The 20,054-nt window shown below is 44.7% G+C and overlaps 1 protein-coding gene across 2 annotated transcripts in view; it reads right to left on the bottom strand.

Annotated features, from left to right (window-relative positions):
• Positions 1–20,054, bottom strand: part of P2RY11 (purinergic receptor P2Y11) — a 102,929-nt gene that overhangs the window by 2,460 nt on the left and 80,415 nt on the right. The gene's annotated exons all lie outside the window — the stretch shown is intronic.

Here is a 20,054-nt window from a genome sequence, read left to right as displayed (position 1 = left end):
TTGTCTACGCCACAGTAAACACAGCCTTAATACAGAGAAGTTGATGTGTTTCAGCCTTGATCAGCCTTAGTCATAACAATAACAAGGCAGATTAAGGCTGAAACGCATCAATTTCTCTGTATAAAGGCTGTGTTTACTGCGGAGAAGTCAATAAAAGGTTTTAAGAGCATCATATGGAGTTACAGACCTTCTATTTGGAGTATACAAATATATTTTCCTCTATTATATTGCAACAACATATTACACAGATCTCTACAGAATAGATACGTGCAGAACGAAAAAAAAATGGTTTGTTTCGATTCGGTATTGACATAAATTCACTTAGTTAAATTTGTTTTCAGAATACGTGTTTATTCTAATCGATTCAAATTTTCAGAATCTGGAAAATTTGAATCAATTTGAGTTTAAATTCCATTCAAAATTGAATTTATTCTATTTGAGATTCAAATTTTGGAAAATGGTTATATTCTTTCTATTCTATTGTTTTATATTCTATTGTTTTCTGTTATATGCTATTCTATTCGAATTCCAATTTGAATTTGGGAAAACAGTTATATTGTTATATTTTTCTATTCTATTCTTTTCTGTTCTATTAATTTATTTTCTAGTCAATTCTTTTCTATTTTGTTTGAATTTGAATTAATTCTATTTGAATTTTGGAAGAAGGTTATATTTTTTTTTTCTATTTTTTTTTTTATTCTATTATTTTCTATTGTATTCAAATTTATTCTATTTGAAGTTTGATTTTAGAAGATAAGTATAGTCTATTTTATTCCTTTATTTTGTTCCATTCTATTATATTCTTTTATTTTCTATTCAATTTTTTATAGTCTTATTTTCTATTCTGTTTTACACAGTCTATTATTTTATTTTCTATTCTATTCTTTTCTATTTTATTCTCTTCGGAAATTCAAATTCGATTAGGAAACTATTTGAATTTGATTAGAAAACGATTTGAATTCTAATTTCGTCCGAATTTTGTTTAGTTATTTCAGATTGATTTAAATTTGTTACTATTGTAATCCGGAAATTTATATACATCTGAATAAATTGCCCCATTCACCTGCCCAGGAGGAGCTTACATTCTGCCATCTGTATTTTAGCCATACAAGCACACACATAAGTTTTGGCATCAATTAAATCTGGACCCATTGAACATTTTTGCATGTTTTTAGCCCATGAGGGGAAAATCTCACAAACCATTCAGGAAATGTGGGCATATTTCATAGAGAGCAAGGAACGCACAATCTTCGCCCTGGAAGGCCGGAGTATTAACCATCTCCTTTCTATATTTCAGTTTTGGGACAATCTTGAAATTATCAAGAGGCATGCTTACTTTTTGTACTTTGTTACCATCAGTGGTGGCCCGTCCATAGGGGGCGCCCGGGCGCCGCCCCCCCTCCAGGCAGTCACAAAAAAAAAAAAAATTGAAAAAAAATATATATATTTTTTTTAAATGGCCCTTTAAAAAAAATAAAAATGAAAAAAAGTCCTTAAGTGCACTGTGTACGAGCGCCGGACACAGTGCAGCGCTGGACACAGTGCAGCGCTGGACACAGTGCACTATGTGAAGCGCCACGTCAACGCAATCACAAGATTGCAGACGCGGCGCTTCATTTGCGGGGTTTTAACCCGCCTTGTGGCGCAACTAAAAGTGCCGATCTGCATCCGCCCGGCGCCCATAGGTTTACTATGCTATGGGCTTTGAGTGACAGACTAGTTAGTCTGTCACTTCTGGTCTTCCTCTGTGTCAGACCAGTGCACCGAGCGGAGGAGCAGAGGAGCGAACTCCTGCACTATGAAACAACAAGGTAGATGCATTTCTGGAAATCCACAGGAGGGGGGCAGAGCTACAGGATGGATGGAGGGGGAGGCTTCACACGGGCTGTGTGTTTATCAAGTGCTGATCGTCAGTGCTTCTATTATCTCCACTGGTGTTGCTGTGTTTCAGTTTGGTAGTGTCAGTGGAGGCTCTTGTGAAACACACAGCCCATATGAAGCCTCCCCCCACCCACCCATCCCTCTGTCCCTGATTCATCCCAACCACCATCTCTCTGTCCCTGATCCCTGATCCATCCCACCCACCCACCATCCCTCTGTCCCTGATTCATCCCACCCACCAGCTCTCTGTCCCTGATCCCTGATCCATCCCACCCACCCACCATCCCTCTGTCCCTGATTCATCCCACCCACCAGCTCTCTGTCCCTGATCCCTGATCCATCCCACCCACCCACCATCCTTCTGTCCTTGATCCATCCCACCTACCATCTCTCTGTCCCTGGTCCATCCCACCCACCATCTCTCTGTCCCTGATCCATCCCACCAACCATCTCTCTGTCCCTGATCCATCCCACCGTCCTTCTCTCCCTGATCCATCCCACCCACCATCTCTCTGTCCCTGATCCATCCCACCGTCCTTCTGTCCCTGATCCATCCCACCTATCATCTCTCTGTCCCTGGTCCATCCCACCCACCATCTCTCTGTCCCTGATCCATCCCACCGTCCTTCTGTCCCTGATCCATCCCACCTACCATCTCTCTGTCCCTGGTCCATCCCACCCACCATCTCTCTGTCCCTGATCCATCCCACCAACCATATCTCTGTCCCTGATCTATCCCACCCACCATCTCTCTGTCCCTGATCCATCCCACCGTCCTTCTGTCCCTGATCCATCCCACCTACCATCTCTCTGTCCCTGGTCCATCCCACCAACCATATCTCTGTCTCTGATCCATCCCACCCACCATCTCTCTGTCCCTGGTCCATCCCACCATCCTTCTGTCCCTGGTCCATCCCACCCACCATCTCTCTGTCCCTGATCCATCCCACCCATCCATCCCTCTGTCCCTGATCCATCCCACCCATCCATCCCTCTGTCCCTGATCCATCCCACCCACCCACCCACCCATCCCTCTGTCCCTGATCCATCCCACCATCCTTCTGTCCCTGATCCATCCACCCATCCCTCTGTCCCTGATCCATCCCACCCACCCATACCTCTGTCCATGATCCATCCCACCCACCATCCCCCTGTCCCTGATCCATCCCACCACCCCTCTGTCCCTGATCCCATCCCACCCACCACTGATCCAACTCCCCACCCCACCTCCATCCTTCTGTCTCTGATCATCACCATCCCTCTGATCCCACCACCAAAGGCAAACATGTAAGATATTGCATTATTGCAGTCACTAAATGTGATGACTGTATTTGTTTTATTTTATTAGGCTTTCTTGTACTTCATTGTCTGCGGTGACCTCTGCCTATTGCTGTTTCCTGAGCACCTTTTTGTGTTTCCTGTTTTTTTTTCTCTGGTGAACGAGGAGTGTGGCTGGGCTGTCAGACATATTGATGTGTCATTAGAACCTGGTGTATAATGTAGAGCCTGGTATATGATGTACAGAGCCCTGTCTATAATGTAGAGCCTGGTATATGAAGTATAGAGCCCTGTGTATAATGTAGAGCCTTGTATATGATGTACTACAGGGGACGGAGTTGGTGGATTCTATAATGGGTGGGGCTTATGAGAAGTGGGATGGGTCAAAAGGGTGGGCATGGTCTAGCGCCCCCCCATCTTAAAACTTCACCAGCCGACACTGGTTACCATATAGTATATCTCACACCAGCTTACGATCACAGCTGATGCTTTGGTTTGAAATGTCTATGAAGGACTCTGCTCCTCCCTCCCAGCAGATATTCAGCAGCTCAGCTCCCCCTGCTTCCCACTCCCATCAGTAGCTTAGCTCTCCCTTCTCCCAGCACTGGCTCAGCTCTCGCTGCTCCCTCTCCCAGCACTGACTCAGCAGCTCACCTCTCGCTTCTCCCTCTACCAGCACTGACTCAGCAGCTCAGCTCTCGCTGCTCCCTCTCCTAACACTGACTCAGCAGCTCAGCTCTCACTGCTCCCTCTCCCAGCACTGACTCAGCAGCTCAGCTCTCGCTGCTCCCTCTCCCAACACTGACTCAGCAGCTCAGCTCTCGCTGCTCCCTCTCCTAACACTGACTCAGCAGCTCAGCTCTCACTGCTCCCTCTCCCAGCACTGACTCAGCAGCTCAGCTCTCGCTGCTCCCTCTCCCAACACTGACTCAGCAGCTCAGCTCTCGCTGCTCCCTCTCCTAACACTGACTCAGCAGCTCAGCTCTCACTGCTCCCTCTCCCAGCACTGACTCAGCAGCTCAGCCCTCGCTGCTCCCTCTCCCAACACTGACTCAGCGGCTCAGCTCTCACTTCTCCCTCTCCCAACACTGACTCAGCAGCTCAGCTCTCGGTGCTCCCTCTCCCAGCACTGACTCAGCAGCTCAGCTCTCGCTGCTCCCTCTCTCAACACTGACTCAGCAGCTCAGCTCTCGCTGCTCCCTCTCTCAACACTGACTCAGCAGCTCACCTCTTGCTGCTCCCTCTCCCAGCACTGACTCAGCAGCTCACCTCTCGCTGCTCCCTCTCCCAGCACTGACTCAGCAGCTCACCTCCGTCTGCTCCCTCTCCCAACACTGATTCAGCAGCTCAGCTCTCTCTGCACCCTCTCCCAGCACTGACTCAGCAGCTCACCTCTCGCTTCTCCCATAACAGCAGTAAATATGCAGCCTTCTCTGGGAACAGGAGCAGGATGAGCTGAACTGCTATGAGGGTGACACGATGAATATCTCCAAATTGCCTGGTAGCTACAGAGGTCGGCGAGGACTTGTTTAAGACTATACTCACACGTGTGAATGCTCCCAAAAGCGTTTACATGCAAGAACGCCATTGGGGGATCCCAGTGATTAGCTGCGTGAGGCAACCCCAATGACAGCAAGACTGCCAGCTCCAGCAGCAAATCTTTGTCACTCACATGTAATCACTATGTGATCGCTGCATAGTAAATACATGCAAGTGGCAAAGACGCCGGAAACCCCCTCTGGGGGTATAAATGCTGTTGGCTCCATGCGTTTTTCAGAAACGGTTTGTTAAATTGGTTACAAATAGGGAAGGTAAGCAAATGAAAATACAGAACAATACATATATTACTAGGATAGATGCTGTACCAAAAGAGAGTATCTCCAATGAAGTTGTCAGTCAAAAAAAACTTGACAGCAGAACTCCATCCAAAACCTTTTGTTAGTTGTGGATATATCCGGGAATGGTTAGAATATCTGTCAGGATTTTATTTTGAGAAAAGGTCATTAGACCCTCTCTACCAGTAAAGAGCCTATGCAATTTACTCGGACTACAAGGCCAATATCTCCTCAATGATCATGGCGGAATGGAAGATGCATCTGCACATCTAAGGGGTTCTTGCATGGCAATGGCCGCCCACACATTTTGGATGTTCGGTATCCAAATTAGTTGTCACACTTGACCATCACAATGGTTAAAATAAAACTGAAGGGAAAAATTCTCATTTTTGAACAGTAGGGGAGGGTTATAATGCCTGTCCAGTGCCCTTCATTTCCTGACCCATAACCATAACAGACTCTCTTCCTCTTCTGGTGACCACTCAGAATTTGGGATGAATAGGATGAATCTTGAAAATCTGGCCATTTTCCTTTAGATTTACCAAACCCATACAGTATATGAGGTCAAATTTAAACACTTTCAATTTGTATGCAATCAGGCAGGCCCTTACACTACATAGTTGAAGGTAAATCTAAGGAAAATTGAATTGAAAAGCTTTGCGGCCCAGCCACGTGAACTTCCCTGCCCGTTGACTTTGCTGCTTAACAGGGAGCAGTAAAAATACATGTGTCTACCTCAGTGTTTCTAAACAAGGGGTGCCGCAAGGAGGCCCCAGGCCTAAAGGACAAAAATGAAAACTGTGCAAACCCAGTACACAGAGGACAGAGAGCACACTCTGAACATCCTCCTTCTGGCTCTCTCCTCTCTGCTGCTCAGTCAGCAATACAGAATGCAGTACGGGCCACCTGCCCACGTCCTGCCAATCGATGGCATCATTGGTTGCTAAGGAGAGATCAAGCGGCTCTGCCCAGCTTTCTTTATTGCTGACTGGAGTATAGATAGCAGCAGAGAGGAGGAGAGGATAAAGCTGGGAGGAGGAGGTTCGGGGTATGCTCTCTCTCTCCTCTCTGTATAATGGAGTGAGAAACGGTACCGACTCCTTGGACCATCTAAAATATGCTGTCTGGCCCATAAATCCAAGTGAAGGCCAGTGCGGATGCCTGCTCATGCTCGTACACAGTGCGCTCATACTAATATTCATTAGCAAAGGACCAACATAATGCCTGCAATGCCAGTTCATCGCGCACGGGTATGTGCGCGCGTGTGCACGCACCAATTAGCACTTGGCGCCCAGTGGCCTATTTAAACTGCTCTGTCACTGTAAACAGTGTCGGATGATCTTCAGCTTTTTCCTGACCCACCAAGACCCGATCCGCTGTTCCTGTTTGTTCGTGTATGACCCGGCTCGCCTTTGGACTTCGCCTCTGCTTACTCCTTTACTCTGTTACCTGGTATCCTGACTTTGGCTTGTTTATTGGACTTGATCTGCATACGGACTTGGTACCTCATTGCCCATCTGTTACCTGACCTTGGCCTTGTCTTCTGGACTTGCTTTGCCTGCTGATTCTGTACCCTGCTGCCTGGTTGTTGCTAACTACTGCTCTTCTGGTTCTGCTCCTGTCCATGCTCTGGTGCCAAGCTGCTGCTACTTCCTGCTCCAAGGACTGTGACTGCCAGCTCTACCCACCTACAGAGGGGACATCACCAGCCAGCTACCCGGCACTCGTGCCACTCCTTGCCTTTACACTCTGTTCCCACCTTCAGGAGTGTAGGGGGGAGGAGCAAGGGAGGCCTCCATCACATTCCAGTCTCCACCAGGTACGTGATACTCAGAGTGGAGAAACTCATCCACTCCAGATCAGATGTGCACAGATCAGACTGTATGGGGTTTGTTTACAGCCCTTTGTCCCCTCCCTATGCTGCTGGAGGGGATGGGGAGAGAGAACACAGCTCCCACCTCCTCCCTGCTCTATCTCCTTCTCTGCTGCTATCACTACTCCTGTAGAGGGATGTGGTGGGATGAGAGCTTTTGTGTTAGTGGGGGCATTTGCAGAGGGGAGGAGGAACATGATTTGTGTCCAGAGGGAGAATTTGGGGGCGGGGGGTGGGATTTGTGCTAGTAGGGTGGTTATGGGGGGGGGGATTTACAGACTCACAAACCAAATTGTAGGACTTGTTCCCACCAGGTGTGGTAACGTGATGGAAATAACATGTTTTCAAGCACTGCACAAAAATGTGCTGCCTTTTCCATAACTCCCAACATTTTGAGATGAAAATGAGGGACACCTACTAACAAATGTATGTAGGTATAGGACACGCCCCTGCCACACACCCTTAAAGGAGAATTAACCCCCAAAAAAGGTTAATTAAATCCACAAGTGTTTTTTTTTTACCACTAGTATTCCTTTATATTGGCTTTTAAAATTCACAAATGCAGCAGTTTAGAAATTGAATGAAAGGTTTAGCACTGGGAAACACTTTTTGAAAGATAAAAAGTGCATTTCATATACAACTCTCTAGATCAGACCAAAATGAGGGACAAATGAGGAGGAATGAGGGACAGAGAGACATTGCTCCAAATCAGGGACAGTCCCTCGAAATCAGGGACAGTTGGGAGGTATGCCATTTGTAGTCTTAATGGCACCCCCCATCTAGCACCTCTTTCAGGAGATAAAAGTAGCTTTAATGAACAGAAAAGTGCAAATGACTAGAGAAGTTCATCAAGGGTTAGTGTATATGCGACCTACAGTGTATATATACATTTTAAAGTTGCTTGTTATTCTGTGTCTGGCATTGCCAGGACATCCAAAATCTATTTTCCTGTGAACTAGATTAGTCACAGGACATCCTGTCAGTTGAGTGACACGGCCCATTGTTCAGCTGTCTAAATACCCAAGTAATATATAAAAGATTTCCTGTTGCCAACATTGGCCAAGTAACACAGCACTCATAGTACGTGATACAAGACCCCTATCTGGATGTATAAAATCTTCAGTAAAGTTCTTATTATACTTACAATGTAAAAAAAAAAAAAAACTTGTCAGGTTGCTCTAACAGTACTGTTCCCACCCATGCTATAGCCGAAAGACGGGTTCACATTGCCAATAGGGCATCTATGGACATCCTCCTGTAATTGAGCTTCCTGCGCACCCCCTACAGCACTTATCAGCAGGGATCTGTGATTGCTGTGTCCTTTGGGGGTAAAGAGCCAATCACAGCGGCTCTTTACCATGTGACCAGCTGTGTCCAAATCAGAGATGATCACAGTGTAAACAGTATAAACATCTACATTGATAATCAGGGCACTGATCTTCCGTGTCCTGATTATCAGTGCAGCCCCATCAGTGCCCATCAGTCAGGGTTGCCAACCTTCTGCAGCATTTTTTACTGACAAAACATGGAAATTTTAGCACTTTTTTTATGGGCAAGCTGAAAAATGACAGAACTCCTATTGAAACCTAACACAGTGAATTTTCGAACAGTATAAACATGATATGGAAGCACTGACAATACCCATAACAAAGTAATTTGCATTATTACACTTAAAATGTCACAGCATGAAATTATCAGCCCCTGATATTTACCGACAGTTATAAAAAACCCTGCCATCAATTCTGCCAATCAGTACCCATCAGTGATGACAATCAGTGCCCATCAATGCCTCCTCATCAGTGCCACCTATCAGTGCCCATCAGTGAAGGAGAAAAATTACTGTATTTAGAACGTTTTATGACAAACGTAGAAGAATTTTTTTTTCTCAAAACTTTGATTAGCAAAAAGTAAAAAACCCAGTGGTGATTAACCGCTTGCCGACCGCCCATCGTTGTTTGACAGCAGCACAATGGCTCCCCTGTGTGAATCGCCGTAGCTCTACGGCACTGCTTTAAGAGTATAGGGGGTGCGCACGCCCCCACCATGGTACTGAGGAGCCGATGCGCATGCCCGGCGGCCGCGACATCTGCTGGGCACACGCGATCGCTCCTGACAGAGCCAGAACGAGGATCTGTGTGTGTGTAAACACACAAATCCATGTTCTGACAGGGGAGAGGAGACAGATTGTGTGTTCCTAGTATATAGGAACACCGATCAGTCTCTTCCCCTAGGCAGCCCCATTCTTCCCACAGTTATAACACGCTGAGGGAAGACAATTAACCCCTTGAGCCCCCCTAGTGTTAACCCCTTCCCTGCCAGTGACATTTATACAGTAATCAGTGCCTATTTTTAGCTCTAATTACTGCATAAATGTCGATGGGCCCAAAAAAAGTGTCAAAAATGTCTGATTTATGCGCTGCAATATCGAAGTCCCAATAAAAAAAAAAAAACGCAGATCGCCGCCATTACTAGTAAAAAATTAAATAAAAATGCCATAAATCTATCCCCTATTTTGTAGACAATGTAACTTTTGCACATACCAATCAATATAGCATTATTGCGATTTTTTTTACCAAAAATATGTAGAAGATTACATATTGTCCTAAACTGAGTAAAAAAATCTTTTTTTTTTTTTATAAAAGTTTGGGGATATTTATTATAGCAAAAAGTAAAAAAAAAAAATATTTTTTCAAAATTCTCCCTTTTTTTGTTTATAGCGTAAAAACCACCAAAAGAAAGCTCTATTTGTGGGGAAAAAAGGACGTCAATTTTGTTTGGGTACAGCGTCACATGACTGCGCAATTGTGAGTTAAAGCGATGAAGTACCGTATCGCAAAAAATTACCCGGTCAAGAAGGGGATAAATCCTTCCAGGGCTGAAGTGGTTAAATACCAACAAAAGAAAGCATGTCATACTGACACAACGGTGGGGGGGGTGAAACTGTGTGAAACTGACAGGCAGACTCCTTGCCTGTCAGGTGAGAGAATTCAGATGGCTCTACTGATCACCCCCGGTACTGGCTGCTTGCCCATTGCCAGGCCTGGGATCTCCATGGCGGGTTCCGGCGAGTAGAGGGAAAGGAGAAAAGCAGACACACTTTTGCTGTCCTCCCCTTCTTCTTGTGACCTGGAAAGCGACGTCTCTGACATCACTTCTGGGTCAAGCTCTCTGTGTCTCCAGCTAGATTTGCTGAGAAATACCATTTTGCAATGTGATCTGCATTGCAAAACATTCAGTGTAGTACAGGGGAGACATGCAGGGTCTTTTAGAATCATCACATAGGGGACTTTTTGCCCTATGTGATGAAAAAAAAAAGTTAAGTAAAACAACATTTTTTTTTTTTTTTCAAAAAAATAAAATATAGTTACACCCAAGCACATAAAATCCTCCCCCAATTTGTTTTTGAAACACCCCCCCACCCCCACATATACACCCACGCATGAATGTAAACGCATGCGTTGAGACACCTATGCATAAAAAACATTGATTGTGATACATGTTACATATCAAAATGGAAAATAAAAGGGTAACAGCGCTCTCTGCAGGGACAACCCAATCCATACACCAGGTCCACGCATAGGTGCCTAGGCTTGATGTATCAATAGCTTTGACGCGTTTCGGCAATAGCCTTAGTCGTCGCTATGACTAAGGCTATTGCCGAAACACGTCAGCGCTATTGTTTTACTGTCACTCTGCTGTATCAATAAATGACACTTCAAGGATTACAGTCTTGCCGGCTGTACTTACTATTTGCTACACATCGCTGTGTACGTCGCAGTGAGAGCAATAATTCTAACACCAGACCTTCTCCGTAACACTGAACTGATACCTATAGAGGGCTTTTGATGTGCCACCAATAGAAAATATAGGGTGCTGAAGTTTGTTGCCATTTCACTAGCGCACATGAATTTAAGGTTTGGCATGTTGTGTATCTATTTACTCCGTGCAACCTTATCTTTTATATTTTACCAAAAATTTGGGTAATTTATTGTTTGTTTGCCCTAAAATTCCCATGTGTATATTTTTTACTGAAATTTTGCATTTCCTAGACCTTTGCGGTAAAATCATGTGACATAAAAAAATTGCTACCACTATTTTATTCTCTAGGGTGTCTGCTTTCAGAAAACATATAATATTTGTGGGTTTTGTGTAATCTTCAGGCCTAAAATTATTTTTTAAACATGCGTGCAAAAAAAAATGCAAAAATGTCTCTGGCAGTGAAAGAGTTAAATATGGATTACATGATGGATTAGTAGCAACCTGAAAAAAGAAAACAAATGCAGTCACCACATCTAAGGACTGTTAAGCTGCAGTAGATTCAGTTTTTGCTTTGGGATGTAGAAATGCTCACTTTCCACCAGACTACGTACCCGTACGTCATCTGACTGAGTGGTTATAATGGGATGATGTCTACATCATCCCAGTATGTTTTTTATACTGGAGCACTATCTTGTAAAAGCAATCCTAGCGGCTAAATAGAACCCCGTCCTGCCACCTTCCTAGGCTGTCCTGTCCCACTGGGAAACCCGGGATTGCCCTGATCATCTCTGTGGGCTAAGAAACCATAAGCAACGTCAATTCCAGTTTCACCAGTTCTAAACAAACCATTACTGGCTTTAAAAAAAAGCATCTTGGTATGATACAAACCTTTTAAGGTCAGATGAGACGTCTGGGGTCCAATAGACACCAGATTTCACAGAGGACCTGTCGCTGCCTATAGCTATCACAAGGGATGTTTACATTCCTTGTGATAAAAATAAAAAAAGTGAAAAAATAAAATAAAATCTAAAGGTTCAGTGTAAAAAACAAAAAATTAATTAAATAAATAATACAATTAAACAAAAAAGTGTAAAGCGCCCCTGTCCTCACGTGCAAAGGCTAATGCATAGGTCGGTCCCACATGGTACATAAACAGCGATTGCACCACACATGTGAGTGAGGTATCCCCACCACTGTCAGATCGAGAGCAATAATTTGAGCACCAGGCTTCCTGTGTAAATCGAAAGCCGTAACCTGTAAAAGCTTTTAAAGTATCACCTATGGATAATATAAATTTACATAGTTTGTTGCTGTTCCATGTGTGTGCGCAAAATTTAAGGCATGACATGTTTGGTATCTGTTTACTCTGCATAACATCAGCTTTTATATTTTTTAAAACAATTGGATATTACATTGTGGTTTTGTGCATTAAAATTCATTAGAGTGTATTTAATCCCCAAAAATTGGGTTTGAAAACCGCTGTGCAAATATCGTGTGACATAAAAAATTGCAGCACCCACCATTTTATTCTCTAGGGCCTCTGCTTAAAAAAAATAAAAAAATATATATTAAAATTTTATATATATCTATATCTATATATATATATATATTGTAGACATGTCACTGGAGAAGTGATCGAGGGGGTGTACATCTCACCTAGGTTGCTACACAGTGTGAGATGGTAAATCCAGGATGGATCAGTTTCTCAGCAGCGATATGCTGCTGAGTTGTTATTTAATTTTGCCGGGCCTGGGTTTATATGGAATGGCAGGTAGGTTTGGTAGAGGGACCTGTCATTCCACATCCCCCGATCCAGTTCTGGGTTTGGGATCAGGTGAGCTTGGATCCTAATTAGCCTGGGAAGCTAAAGGCTCTGTAGGGTCTGCAGGTGATTGCTTCTCAGCCAGGGAATGAACAATCTGTGTGTTGAAGGAAGCTGCAAGCACAGCCACTGCTGGAGCTAAAACTCACCCTGCGATATCCAGGCGAAAGACGCTGTGTTTGTAAGTGTCAGATAGGTGAGCAGAACCTGTTAGTAAGCGCCCAGCCGGGCTAGGACTTTTATTTTTGTTGTACTTAGAAAGCACGGTGTTGCTGTATATTTTGTTTGCTGGACTGTTTGTACCACGAATAAACGCCAAGATCTGCTTTATCAAATTCCAAGTCTGCTGTGAACTGTGTCCAAACACACCCTACCCCGGGAAGATCCCTTACAATTGGTGGAGGTAGCGGGCAACGCGGTTGCTAGGGGCAACGGTGTGGACAGACTTGGCTACAGCTGCTGATGTCCTGGGTGAAAGCTGCAACTACACTCCAAAAACAGTCCAGCAACATGGAGGAGATGCTGAAGCAGTTTATGCAAGTGAGTTTGCAACAACAGCAGGCTCAGACAGAGGCCAATAGACGACATGAACAGTCCATGGCTGAACAACAGCAGATGATGGCTGCACAACAGCAGGCGCAGACAGAGGCCAATAGACGACATGAACAGTCCATGGCTGCACAACAGCAGATGATGGCTGCACAACAACAACTTATCGAGCACCTGATAGTAAATCGAGAGGCGCCTGTGGTTGCTAATCCACCCACAATGGAGGGAGCCGCTCCAGAGATTTTTTCTGGGAGAAGGACTGTGCAGAAAGCGCTGCAAAAGATGACTGCTGAGGACGATGTTGAGGCCTATCTAACAGTATTTGAGCGCGTGGCTGAGCGAGAGAAGTTACCAGCCGCTGAGTGGGCAGAGGTAATTGCGCCCTATTTAACAGGTGAACCTCAAAAGGCCTACTATGACCTCAGTGAGCAAGAGGTTAAGGACTATACTCGGCTAAAAGAGGAGATGCTTGCCCGACTAGGAGTTACTACTGCAGTCCGTGCCCGGAGGGTACGCAACTGGAGCTACAGTCTGGACAAATCAGCGAGGTCCCAGATGTATGACCTAATCCATTTGGCAAGAAAGTGGTTGGAGCCAGACACTTCTACTCCTGCACAAATCCTAGAGAAGGTCGTGATGGATCGCTACCTCCGAGCCCTTCCTACTGACTTGCAACGCTGGGTGGGACAAGGTGATCCTAAGAATGCAAACGAACTTGTCAACCTTGTGGAGAGGTTCCAGGCGACTGAGGACTACCTCCGTGATGTTCCTGCAGCATCTTCACCTCCCCGGAGCGCCAGATCTGTGCCGTCAGCTGGTAAGAGACTTCCATCTATTGGGGGAGTGTGGAGGGGTGCTGATGGGGGGAAAAGGGCTCAAGTGGTGTCTCAGGGACAAAAGACTGGTGATGGTCCCGGGTGGCTAAGGGGCTCTGAAAAGGACTCCTTGCCAAAGAGACCAGGCCCTATCCAGTGTTGGAGATGCCATGAGGCGGGACACGTGTCGGCCCATTGCCCTCTTACCTCTGAACCCATGGAATGTGACGCTAGCAGGCGTCAGTCGCTATTTGCGGAACCATCTTGTGCTGCAGTTCCTGGACTAGAGACTGAACCGCAAATCTGCAACATCACAATCAATGACTTTCCTGTTAAAGCGTTAATGGACTCAGGAAGCCTTGTAACCTTGGTGCATGCTAGCCTGGTGACTGGGGACTTAGAGTCTAAAAAGCATATGAGTGTTGTGTGCATACATGGTGATACAAAAGTGTACCCTATAGTGCTGGCTAAAGTCGGGACTGAACAAGGCACCGTACAATATGAAGTGGGTGTGGTTAAAAACCTCATGCATAATGTAATATTGGGGCGCGATTTTCCATTATTCTGGGCTCTTTGGGAAAAAAGAAAAATCCCCAAAAGGAGTGAGGATACCTCTAAGGGGGTTGCCTTGTCCACTGTGAATGATAAAAATGTGCAGGATGAAAATGATTGTTTTCCTTTGCAGGTCCTGGCTGGGGAGGAGGAGGCTCCTCCCACTGAGCAAAATATACTAGACTTAGAGGTGTCTAGCGATAATTTTGGGACTGCACAATTACAGGACCCCACTCTCAAAAATGCGAGAGAGCAGGTTGCTGTTATGAACGGGGTACCTCAGGAACCAGATGCTGAAAAAAGATTTCCACATTTTTCGGTGACTAATGATCTTTTTTATAGAGTCAATAAGGTTAAAGATGAGATTGTGGAACAGCTTCTGGTACCTAAGCCGTACCGGCGTCAGGTGCTTGACATGGCACATAACCATGTTCTTGGGGGACACTTGGGGACTGACAAAACGCGAGAGAGGGTTCTCCAGAGGTTTTTTTGGCCGGCCATATATGATGACATTAAAAAATACTGTGAGTCGTGCCCCACATGTCAGGTTAGTGCCCCAGTGTCACATTTTCGCAGTCCTTTGGTTTCGCTCCCTATTATAGAGGTGCCTTTTGAGCGTATTGCCATGGATTTAGTGGGTCCCATTGTAAAGTCAGCTAGAGGACACCAGTATATTTTGGTAGTCCTGGATTATGCGACCCGCTATCCTGAGGCTGTACCCTTAAGAAACACTGCATCTAAAACAATTGCACGTGAGTTGTTTTATATGTTCTCTAGGACTGGGATCCCCAAAGAAATCCTAACTGACCAAGGTACGCCATTTATGTCGAAAGTAATGAAGGAATTATGCAGACTATTTAAAATCTCACACATCCGTACCTCTGTGTACCACCCCCAGACGGACGGATTGGTGGAGAGATTTAATAAAACTTTGAAACATATGTTGAAGAAAGTGGTGGCAAAAGATGGTCGTGACTGGGATCATTTATTACCCTACCTCATGTTTGCTATTAGGGAGGTGCCCCAAGCGTCCACAGGGTTCTCACCATTCGAGTTGGTCTATGGTCATCACCCTAGGGGTCTACTAGACATTGCAAAAGAGACATGGGAGAATGAGTCCACCCCATACAAGAGTGTTATTGAGCATGTAGCACAAATGCAGGACCGTATAGCCACTGTAATGCCCCTGGTAAGGGAACACCTCCAGAGAGCTCAAGAGGCCCAAAGTAGAATTTACAACCGGTCCGCAAGAATCAGGACATTCAACCCAGGCGATAGGGTCCTTATACTAGTCCCCACTGTTGAGAGTAAATTCTTAGCGAAGTGGCAAGGTCCTTATGAAATTGTTGAAAAGATCAGTGAGGTGAACTACAAGGTGCACCAACCAGGTAGAAGGAAGCCTTTCCAAGTTTATCACATAAACTTGATCAAGCCCTGGAAAGACAGGGAATCCTTGGGGGCGACAAATACTGTTAATAATTTGTCACAACCAATCCCTCCAGTCAAGGTAGGTGATACTCTATCAGTGTCACAGAAACAGGAGGCTCAGGAATTTTTACAGAAAAACAAAAACAAGTTCTCTGACCTCCCAGGGCGTACACACCTCATCCATCATCACATTGAAACTGAGCCTAGAAGCAGAGTAAACCTTAAGCCCTATAGGATACCCGAGGCACGTAGGGAAGCCGTATCTGCCGAGGTAAAACGTATGCTTGCTCTGGGGGTAATTGAGGTGTCACAGAGTGAATGGTCCAGCCCAATTGTGCTAATCCCAAAGCCCAATGGAACTTGGAGGTTCTGTAACGATTTCAGAAAGTTGAATGAGATCTCCAAGTTCGATGCGTATCCTATGCCCAGGGTAGATGAGTTGATTGAGAAGTTGGGTAACGCCAGGTACATAACCACCCTCGATCTCACAAAGGGCTATTGGCAGATTCCACTTTCTGACGAGGCTAAAGAGAAAACTGCTTTCTCCACCCCTGATGGGCTATTCCAGTATGTAGTGATGCCGTTCGGGTTACATGGAGCGCCTGCAACTTTCCAGAGGTTGATGGACTTGATTCTGCGACCACATCGTGATTACTCAGCCGCCTACCTCGATGATGTGGTCATTTTTAGCCCTGATTGGGAAAGTCACCTCTGTAAGGTACAGGCCGTGTTGGATGCCATAAGTGATGCAGGGTTGACCATAAATGCCGAGAAGTGTGCTCTAGCCCTAGAAGAGGCCAAATATCTGGGCTACATTGTTGGAAGAGGATTGGTTAGGCCACAGCTAAATAAAATTGAGGCAATACAGAATTGGCCTAGACCCCTGACAAGGAAACAGGTTAGAGCTTTCCTGGGTATTACGGGTTATTACCGTAGATTTGTGCCGAACTTTGCCTCAGTTGCTGCTCCGCTAACTGACTTGACAAAGGGCGGAAAGACAGCAATGGTCACGTGGACCCCAGAGGCCGAGGAGGCTTTCCAAAGCCTTAAGTCTGCCTTGTGCCAACCACCTGTGTTAGTCACCCCCGATTTCAGGCGAGAATTTCTGGTCCAGACAGATGCCTCTAGCACAGGCTTAGGTGCAGTACTCTCACAAGTAGTGAATGGTGAGGAGCATCCGGTGACGTACTTGAGTAGAAAACTAACCCCGGCCGAGAAAAATTATGCCATTGTGGAGCGAGAATGTTTGGCAGTGAAGTGGGCCCTAGAATCTTTAAAGTATTACTTGCTAGGCAGGAAATTCAAGTTGGTGACAGACCATGCCCCCCTAACATGGATGAAGTTAAACAAGGAGAGAAATGCAAGAGTGACTAGATGGTTTCTCTCCCTACAAAACTTTAATTTCACTGTGGAACACAGGCCAGGGAAATTACAGGCAAATGCTGACGCATTGTCAAGGGTAAGTTGTCTGTGGGGACAAAAGGCTCAGCCCTCCGGTCTGAAAAAGAGGGGGGGGATATGTAGACATGTCACTGGAGAAGTGATCGAGGGGGTGTACATCTCACCTAGGTTGCTACACAGTGTGAGATGGTAAATCCAGGATGGATCAGTTTCTCAGCAGCGATATGCTGCTGAGTTGTTATTTAATTTTGCCGGGCCTGGGTTTATATGGAATGGCAGGTAGGTTTGGTAGAGGGACCTGTCATTCCACATCCCCCGATCCAGTTCTGGGTTTGGGATCAGGTGAGCTTGGATCCTAATTAGCCTGAGAAGCTAAAGGCTCTGTAGGGTCTGCAGGTGATTGCTTCTCAGCCAGGGAATGAACAATCTGTGTGTTGAAGGAAGCTGCAAGCACAGCCACTGCTGGAGCTAAAACTCACCCTGCGATATCCAGGCGAAAGACGCTGTGTTTGTAAGTGTCAGATAGGTGAGCAGAACCTGTTAGTAAGCGCCCAGCCGGGCTAGGACTTTTATTTTTGTTGTACTTAGAAAGCACGGTGTTGCTGTATATTTTGTTTGCTGGACTGTTTGTACCACGAATAAACGCCAAGATCTGCTTTATCAAATTCCAAGTCTGCTGTGAACTGTGTCCAAACACACCCTACCCCGGGAAGATCCCTTACAATATATATATATATATATATATATATATATGTATATATCTTTTTTTTATTATTAGGGCGGTTACTGATTAAAATTTTCATGTTCGATTAATTCTTATTTTTTTTTAATCGATTAATTATAATGCACATACAGATCCAACTACTTTTAGCTGATCTCCCTGCATTGCAGCTCTGCATTAGTCAGTGGTAAATGTGGTATACACTATATACAATCACCCGACACTAGTTAGTTTCCACAATCCATGACATAACGTCACAGTTCACACAAATAAGTTTTAAATGCAAACTGTAGCACTGACATACGTAATTTTTTTTATTAAACTAACAAAAACGTAGAAAGTTAGTTTAACTTTAATTATAAAACGTAATAGATTGACTGTCAGTCACTTTATAGTAGGCATCTTTTTAGCCAGTCACGCAGACATACCAGAGTGTTTACATTTTCTGGAAGCAGACATGATTGCATGGCTAGGAAGTCACACGTCAATCAAAAGCAAGCGCCGCCGTCATGGCAACAGCAGAAGCTGATCCACACGGCAAAAATATCACAGCTTATCAGCCTCTAAGGACAACAATGTTAAATATGGAGGTTATCAAATTTGCCTACACTTAGCTCACTGAATGATCCCAGCTAACCACATCCATATTTACCATCACTTTATCATCAATTTTCCTATATATATATATATATATATATATATATATATATATATATATAAAATGTTTGGGGGTTCTATGTAATTTTCTAACAAAAAAATTATTTTTACATGTATGTAAGACGGGTTAGAAAAAGGGCTGGTCTTCAAGTGGATAAAAGTATGGGGGTTTAACCTGGTAGGAGAATTTTTCTTATTTTATTTTATTTTTTTTAGAGATTCAATTCAGCAGCAAAACAAGCTATTCCTGGCCTATTCATGCAATCCCTAACACTAAACTAAAAGCTTGAACAGTATACTACTTGCCTGATGCTGAGCCTCAAGTAGCCGCTCTCTCCAAAATCCCACAGCGCCAAGATCCCGCTGCCAAAACGCCTGGGCAGTGCAAAGCCCTAGAAACAACCTTGGCTTATCAGGCAGAACTTGTAGTATATGCCCTGCTAATGCCGAGTAATTCAGAAACTCTCAGCTCGTGGTATTATGTCAGAGACGGGTGCAAGTTCTGCTAGGCAAGTCAGGGAAATGTCATTTTCTTTGTGATGATGTTAAAGATATGGTGCGAACTCCGAGAAAGCCACAGAAGCACAAAATTTCACACCTTAAAGTAAAACTATCGTTTGTTAAATCATGTTCATGTGCAACACAGTCACATCCTGTTCTTTTATACCTGCATTTGGCTTGCCAGAAATAAAAAAGAACTTTGAATAAAATTTTAGCTGCATAGCATTTACCCTTTTAACTACTTGCCTACTGGACACTTTTACCCCTTCCTGCCCAGGCCAATTTGCAGCTTTCAGTACTGTCGCACTTTGAATGACAATTGCGCGGCCATAAAACACTGTACCCAAATTACATTTTTATTGGGGTTTTTTTTTTTTTTAGACAGAGTTATCTTTTGTTGGTATAAAATGAAAAAAAGACAGAAAATCTGAAAAAAAAAATATATTTTTTTTTAATTTCCATTTTTTTTTTTGTAAATTAGTAATTTTCCTCCTTCACTGATGAGGCTGCACTGATATGCAGCACTGGTGGGCACTGATAGGTGGCACTAATTGGCACCACTTTTGCGCACTGATAGTGCCACCATACAGTGCTGCCTATCAGTGCCAATAAGTGGTGCCAATCAGTGCCCATCAGTACCGCTCATCAGTGCTTCCTGGTGGGCAGGCACTGAAAGGCAGCACTGGCTGACATCACTGATGGGCACTGCTTGGCCCTAATTATCTGGGCAGATCTCCCCTGTGAGGAAATTCCGCTGATTGGCTCCCCTCATCTCACACACTGTTAGTGTGAGGAAAGGAATGCCGATAACCAGCATTTCCTTGTTTGCATGCGATCAGCTGTGATTGGACACAGCTGATCACATGGGTAAAAAGCCTCGTCATCGGATCCTTACCAAGAACGTTTATTTTCCTCTTCCCAGGGACAGAGCTCACCATCAATCACCATGCTGCATGCCCCAGCGGGGGCGCGCAAGCATGAC

This window comes from Lithobates pipiens, unplaced genomic scaffold (assembly GCF_037356315.1).
Source record: "Lithobates pipiens isolate NorthernLeopardFrog02 unplaced genomic scaffold, aLitPip1_a1.2 Scaffold_8, whole genome shotgun sequence".
Lineage (NCBI taxonomy): Eukaryota > Metazoa > Chordata > Amphibia > Anura > Ranidae > Lithobates > Lithobates pipiens.
This window is presented reverse-complemented; position numbering and strand designations above follow the sequence as displayed.